The sequence below is a fragment of the Carassius carassius genome, chromosome 3 (assembly GCF_963082965.1).
Source record: "Carassius carassius chromosome 3, fCarCar2.1, whole genome shotgun sequence".
In the NCBI taxonomy this organism is placed as follows: Eukaryota; Metazoa; Chordata; class Actinopteri; order Cypriniformes; family Cyprinidae; genus Carassius; species Carassius carassius.
In genome coordinates this window covers 18,560,410-18,568,262 of record NC_081757.1, presented here as the reverse complement: position 1 = coordinate 18,568,262, position 7,853 = coordinate 18,560,410, and positions in this window count along the sequence as shown.

The window sequence follows — 7,853 nt, the reverse complement described above, 5'->3', positions numbered from 1 at the left end:
CATACCATCAGAGATGCTGGCTTTTGAACTGAACGCTGATAACATGCTGGAAGGTCTCCCTCCTCTTTAGTCCGGAGGACACGGCGTCCGTGATTTCCAACAAGAATGTCAAATTTGGACTCGTCTGACCATAAAACGCTATTCCACTTTGAAATAGTCCATTTTAAATGAGCCTTGGCCCACAGGACACGACGGCGCTTCTGGACCATGTTCACATATGGCTTCCTTTTTGCATGATAGAGCTTTAGTTGGCATCTGCTGATGGCACGGCGGATTGTGTTTACCGACAGTGGTTTCTGAAAGTATTCCTGGGCCCATTTAGTAATGTCATTGACACAATCATGCCGATGAGTGATGCAGTGTCGTCTGAGAGCCCGAAGACCACGGGCATCCAATAAAGGTCTCCGGCCTTGTCCCTTACGCACAGAGATTTCTCCAGTTTCTCTGAATCTTTTGATGATGTTATGCACTGTAGATGATGAGATTTGCAAAGCCTTTGCAATTTGACGTTGAGGAACATTGTTTTTAAAGTTTTCCACAATTTTTTTACGCAGTCTTTCACAGATTGGAGAGCCTCTGCCCATCTTTACTTCTGAGAGACTCTGCTTCTCTAAGACAAAGCTTTTATAGCTAATCATGTTACAGACCTGATATCAATTAACTTAATTAATCACTAGATGTTCTCCCAGCTGAATCTTTTCAAAACTGCTTGCTTTTTTAGCCATTTGTTGCCCCCGTGCCAACTTTTTTGAGACCTGTAGCAGGCATTAAATTTTAAATGAGCTAATTAAGTGGATAAAAGTGTAAAATTTCTCAGTTTAAACATTTGCTACGTTATCTATGTTCTATTGTGAATAAAATATTGGCTCATGTGATTTGAAATTCCTTTAGTTTTCATTTTATTAAAATTTAAAAAACGTCCCAACTTTTCCGGAATTCGGGTTGTACACACTACAGAACATCTGATCATTTTGCAAGTGTTCCTGGTTTAACTTGACACTGAAAGAGTTAATAATCTTAAACCTGCAACTGTACTCTTTGACAGTGAGAGCTGCATCAGGCAGAAGAATTGAGCTAATTGTGATAATCATTTGTCCAGGTGCATGGGACTCTTTGCCCTAGACAGACTGACATTTACCTGATCATCATCTCTATTGTCTTTGACATGCCAATATAATACTTTGCTATTTATATGGTCTGTGATTTATTTGTGTGTGTGTGTGTGTGTGTGTGTGTGTGTGTACACACTTTCCAAAACCGGTCACCTAAATGGACACCCCCCGCCCCCAAAAGAGAGAGAGAGAGAGAGAGAGAAAAGGCAGAGTTGCTGTTTAATTATACTTTTTGTATATTGTTTGTAGTGGCTGTCTGTGAAGTGTAGGCTACTGCAGCTGCTTCACTGATATGCACCAAGCACGGAACTGCAGCTTTTTACAATGTTTCAATTGTATTCTCAACAGTCACGTCTGTTTAAACTGGTAATCCCAAGACTAAGCAAATATTGAATATGCATAAACAATTATATATTTTTATTATTTTTTTTATATAATATTTCATGGTTGGTCTTTATTTTGAAAAGAAAAAAATGCTTCAAGTCATTGTTTTGAGGCTGTGTCACTCATATTTTTAGCTCTTATAGGCTAGGCTGCTAAAACATCAAAATGTTTTGTATATTTTTGTGAGAATGGAAAGGGGTAAAGCTCAACTTTGGACTCAATCATAAGGATGATCTGTATTCTAAAAATAATAAAATGCACTTTAAAATCTGCAGTGTAGCTGTGGTATATCTACAGTTTACATTATTTTTTTCTTACAGACGCCTTCCCATGCTTTTAACGCAAAACAAACGGAATTGTTCATAGTTCCATTTATTTAAAAGAAAATGGATACTTCCATTGTGTGGACACAAATCTATTTTTAAAATATAACTTTGTAACAGAATGCACTGAAGGGGTGCACTGTTTCTGTGGTGTCTGAACGAACAGTTAAGACAGAAACGGTGCATCCCTTCAGTGTTCTTGCTGCACACGGGGAGGCGCGCGCAGAGCAGAACTGATCCGCACGCTACTTACCGTTTGTGATCGAGCCGCTTGAGCTCGAGTCTTGCGAGAGAAACAGTTAGTCAAGATTTTATACAACCAAACACGGAACTGAGGGCCTAAATCAAATCTATCTTACCGCTGTGGGTTTCGGCAGCAAGTAACAGTTTATCAGCCAGGTGAGTGAAGTTTCTCACTTCAGCGGATTTAATACCTATAGAGTTCAGTTACCGACTCTCGAGGGAAACTGAGCCAACAGTGATGTTCTTGGTTTTTCGTTTAATATTGTAATATAAAGAAAGTTATGTAGTGTTTCTGTTGTCTGGGTTCATCTACAGGGCTCTGTCGTGTCTGTAGCGCGTCAGTTGTGCTCAGAGAGAAAACGTTCCTGACTGTAAATCTGTATTATTCTTGTATTATTGATAGGCTACACGAGGAAGGGATGTGGTCCGGTTTTATAGAAAGAGTTGAAAATGTCCTGGAAAAGACCTAAGCTGTTTTTGTCTCGTTTGTTTGAAGAATCATATGTAGCTCAAAGCATCTTCATGAGCCCTGTCCTGCGGAACTGGGGTTACATGTATGGTCGCGTTACTGTCAATTGTGTCCAAAATCTTTTTAAACACAGGTAATATGGTGTACAGTTAGCCTCATTATGATTTATTTAAAATACAATCAGTACAACTGACGCAGCAATCATCGGGCTATGACTGTTAGATGTGGAAGTTACTGGGTTTCTTCTTGATATAAATGGTCTCTGTACAGGAAATGAAGATGTCAGCGTGTATGAATCTAAGTGCACTGGAGGCTTATCATATGCAGTGTACTCTGAGCAAACAAAACCACTGGTCTTACCATCTGAAAGTGAACAAGAGGAGAGGGACAGGGTAAAACAGATGCCCTCAAGGCAATCGATTCAACTCATATGGATTAACCAAAATGTAGAGTAGAATTCAGTGGAGATTTTTACTAGTAGCCTACTTCTAGAATTATGTAGAGACTGCAGAGCAGAGTGAGACCTATAGAAGCTTACTGGAGCAATGTCTGGATTTATGACTTTTGTTTTTGGGTAAAAACTATCAGGCATTGTCTCTTTACCGTTGTTGCTGTACTTTTCACATGATGTTAAATGCAAAACCTTCCAAGAAATGCTTACTAGTTACAAAGGTTTAACTGATGTATGCTGAACAATGGGGTGCTTTGTTTTGTAATGTTATTGTCATTGATTTCAAGAGTAGAGTATAGAGTATATAGGAAGCAGGTTCCTCCTTTGTCATTGAAGACATGGAAATATCAGGTAATTCTAGAATTGGTTTTGCTTGAAAAAATATGGAATTGTGAATTTAAATGTTTGTGGTCATGATCAGCTCTGAAATATAGAAAGCAAATTATCCATGTGCGTGGATATTTATTTATTTTTGGAGACTTTGTTGAGATCAACTCCAGGCCAGCAATCTGTAAAGGGATAGTTCACCCAAAAATGAAAATTTGGTGTTTATCTGCTTACCCCCAGGGCATCCAAGATGTAGGTGACTTTGTTTCTTCAGTAGAACACAAACTGAGATTTTTTAACTGAAACCGTTGCATTCTATCAGTCTTATAATGTAAGTGAATGGGAATCATGGCTAAAACATACAATAAAGCAAAAAAAAACATAGTCAAAAGTCACCTACATCTTGGATGCCGTGGGGGAAAGCAGACAAACATCTTTTCATTTTTGGGTGAACTGTCCTTTTAAGACTTGTAAAAAAAAAAAAATCATGGCTATGAATTAGTGGTGGACAGATATTGTTTTTTTTGACAGCCGATGCCGATATCGATATCTTGGAAAGCACGGTGGCCGATAGCTAATTTTCTTTTTTTTTTTTATTAATATTTAAGAAGTTTGAAATCATTTGACTATGGATTAAAAAGAATAAATGTGTAAATAAACATACTTATACTTTAGATGACTAAGTATTTTTCACAAATAAATAAATATTTAATAAAAATATAAATTAAAAAGGAAGTAAACACTTTATCCAACAGAGCACTTAGTATTCTGGGAAGTTTGTGTGTTCATTGGTAATCATATTTTTCAAATAAAGCCAGGGTAACACTCATTTTACATCCAGCACACAGAGAAAACAACATGAATATGACAGTGGGCGAATGCATAAAGCGCAGCATAATTTGAAATCACAAGTTTAAATTTTAAAGCATTCAGTCCACACTGACCAACCATCATACAGAGAGCACACAATCATGCTGGGTAAAAATACACACTTCACAAGATCTCACAGCTGGATTCGAGTAAGTTTGCAAGGTTTGTGAAATGAAGTGTTCATTAGTATTCAAAGATTTGTTTAAATTATATAAATGCATATTTGCTTAATGCTGACAACAAACAAGAAAGTTTTATAATGTTTGCCTTTCTATTACTAATAATATAAAAGCAGTAGTTATAATACTTTTTATATACATTAATTCCTTTGTTTAACCCTTCTATCTGATTATTAGACAGACTTCTTTCTGTATTAGACAGAACTGTTGACAACGACAGTAAACAAGAGGGAGAGTTGCTGCCGCTCTCAGCGCCGTCAAAATAAGAGTCACATCGGCCAAGCAGAAAAACTTATCGGCCTTGGCGATATATCTGTCAACCACTACCATGAATGACTGTAAAAGTCATTGTCATAAAGGGTGGGAACCCTTAAATAAAGAAGTGACTGAAGAAGACGCTTCACATATAGAAGTGTCATCTCTAATCTTCTGTAAATGGCTGCAAATAAGTGTAAAAATTCAATATTACATCTAAGTATAAATGGAAGTAAATATTAGTCTTTTCTGTAGTTTCCAGTTTGTCATTGTTACAGTTTAAATTGTTAAAAAGGACTGTATAAAGGTTTTGCTAACATATCAAAGCTGCTTTTTAGCTCTGTTATTCATTTTGGTAACTGGTAAGTTTAACGTAGAAGCAGCTTTTTTTTTATCTTGTGTCTCCAGTTTTCCCCGTCAACTTTACACAACCGGTTAGTATAAAAGTAGAGTTTAAATTAGTCATTGCTTAATTTATGCAGAAACAGGTTGTAAACTAAACATGTTGGATGTTTATTAGGGATGTAACGATATAAAAATTTCTTATCAGGATTATATTGACCAATATTATCACGCTCTTCAGTATTATCACGGTATTGTTAAAATGTGCTGGATATGTTAAAAAAGTACAGACATATAAAGAGTCTAGATAACTTATCTGAATTGTTTAATTGTGTAGAATAGCTTGTTTTCTGCACACAGGCTGAATGTAAATATAAGTCTCTGTAAATCCACTCGCTGACAACAGGTGGCTATGGGGAGCCAAACAACCCAAAAGTGGGACGAAACAGCATGGTATTTAAGTGTTCGTGCAGCGCTGACCTGTCACTGGCGCGGCTCAAAGTACTGACTCGGCAGCTCAGAGAGGACGTGTTTACCAGCGCCACCGAACTAATCAGTTACAACAGTGCAGCCCGAACATTACTCTTCTTCTTCTTCTAATAATGTTTTATGGCGGATGGCAAACCAACTTTTGGTGCATTTACTGCCACCAACTGGACTGAAGCAGGGCTTGAAAACGGAAAGAAAATTCAATCGGTTCACTCCGAGCAGAATCGATATTTTAACGTTTCTGTTCCTGTCTTCCTTTGAATTATTACCATTCCGAAACCGGTTCGGGTGGAAAAAATACCGGTTAATAACGTTATTTTTAAAAAACAATATTATGTGTCTATAATTTGCCTAATAATAATGTAACGTGCTTCGTTTCTATATGCAGGGTTTACAGTTCTTACCGCGTTAGCTCGTTGGCTTTGTTGGAAGGAGGACACCGACAGGGAGCTCGGCAGATCATAACACTTGATTTATTAAACATGAAGAGGTGAACATTAGGAATAAACCACATCTGATTACACAGTGTGCGTCATCTCTCTCTCTCTCTCTCTCTCTCTCTCTCTCTCTCTCTCTCTACCTCTCATTACTGCGCGCAGACTTTTCTCTCCCGCGATTCTAATCGCAGGTCTCTGTTCTCGCGATATTACCTTTATATCTTATTTAAAGTTATAGAACATTAATTTTAACCTTAAATTTCACTCCCTACAATAATAGTAATGTAATAATAATTAAGTACAGCGTTTTATTTACTCAAAAAGAAAAGGGAAAAATAGAGATCTAACGTTAGTCAATAACCCGCTGTAGTAAGTCATCTTTTCTAGATTTTGGCCAAATGTAGGCTACAAAAAAATAAAATCTATCAACACTTTAAAGACATCAAAGTTTTTTTAAGATATTTAAAAATATTTGCTGCATTGTAAAAAAAAAAATTAATAAAAAAAAAACAAGGATGAAAATGAAAAAAATAAACTAAAGTTGCGGCATTGCATTATATTAGCCCTATTACTTTACGAAATAATGAAGGCTAAAATGCCTGTAGTCTAAAGCAAAATGTTTACAAACATTATAAAAACAGCTATTAGTTTCTCTCGAAAACAAAACAAGTTTCTTTCGTTTCGTTAATCTGTCAATATAATTTAAGTGAAATATATTTAGTGTATATGCGTATATTCCTTTTTGTGTAAGCCTATAGGGGTTCGTTTTTCAGTTTTCTCCATTCACAGTAGCGCTGCAGGTGTGTGATCTGTAGAATTCATCTCACATATCCTCAGATAAACTCTAAGGGCGGTGCATTGCCATTGCGACTTGCCTATGACGAGTTCACAGCTTAGAGGACATTTCACTTGCTGGCTTCAGCGTCACATTTGCATATGCCGTACTGCTGGAATTCATTATTTCTTCGACAGCAAATTCAAATATTAAATGGAACGATAAAATAACGTTATTAACCGGTTAATGGCCATTTCAAATTTTCTATTCTGTTCGGAACGATAAAATTTGATTTAGTTTCTGGTTCTGTTCCTGGCAAAATTTCATTCGTTTCCGGTTTTCATTTTCGTTCCTTGAACCGGTTCAGAGCCCTGGACTGAAGTGAGAAGCACTAATAAGCAAATAATATATATATATACAAAAGTTGGTTTGCCATCTGCCATATAACGTTATTAGAAGAAGAAGAGTAATGTTTGCGCTCTTTTAAATCCTCCTAGCTTTTCCGCCCTGTTTTCACCCAAAACTAAAATACTCTGCGTGCTGTGCGCACGTGAGTCTGTTACTGAAAACTGTGCTTTATGCTGGACAGTATTTATTAATCGCAAGTTGTTCAAATCACGGAAATATAATACGGTTTTAATGGTAATTAAAAGAAGAAACGGTAATACTAACCATGGGGAATTTTATCACGATTTATCATCAAACCGGTAATCGTTACATCCCTAATGTTTATATACCTTGATGATGAATGATGTTTTATAGGTCACACATCTGCTCTTACCTTAACAGTCATTGTGGTACAGAGTCTGGCTTGGCTGCCATTGTTAGCACTGTATACAGATGAACTCTTCCACGCATAAAAGTTCATGGTCGATGAAAGGGTTTAGGCAACAGGAAGTGATTCTGAAAGTTTGCTATGACAAAAATCTTTGACCTTTGGTTTCGTGAACAGTCAGCTAGAACAGAACATTAATGTTGTCAATTGCTTACCAGTGTTTAAAAATAATATTTTTGCATTGGAACAAGTCAAAACAGTTTTTTTTTTGGTTGTTAATCCCTATCGACAAAAGTAAAGTACATTTTGAAAACTAAAATTGACAACTCACAATTGTTTCATACTATGTCGTGTTCTGTCAACACTTCTGTCTGTTGAATGGATTTTTTGGGCTTCTTGACAGCAGCCTCATATTTTTGCAA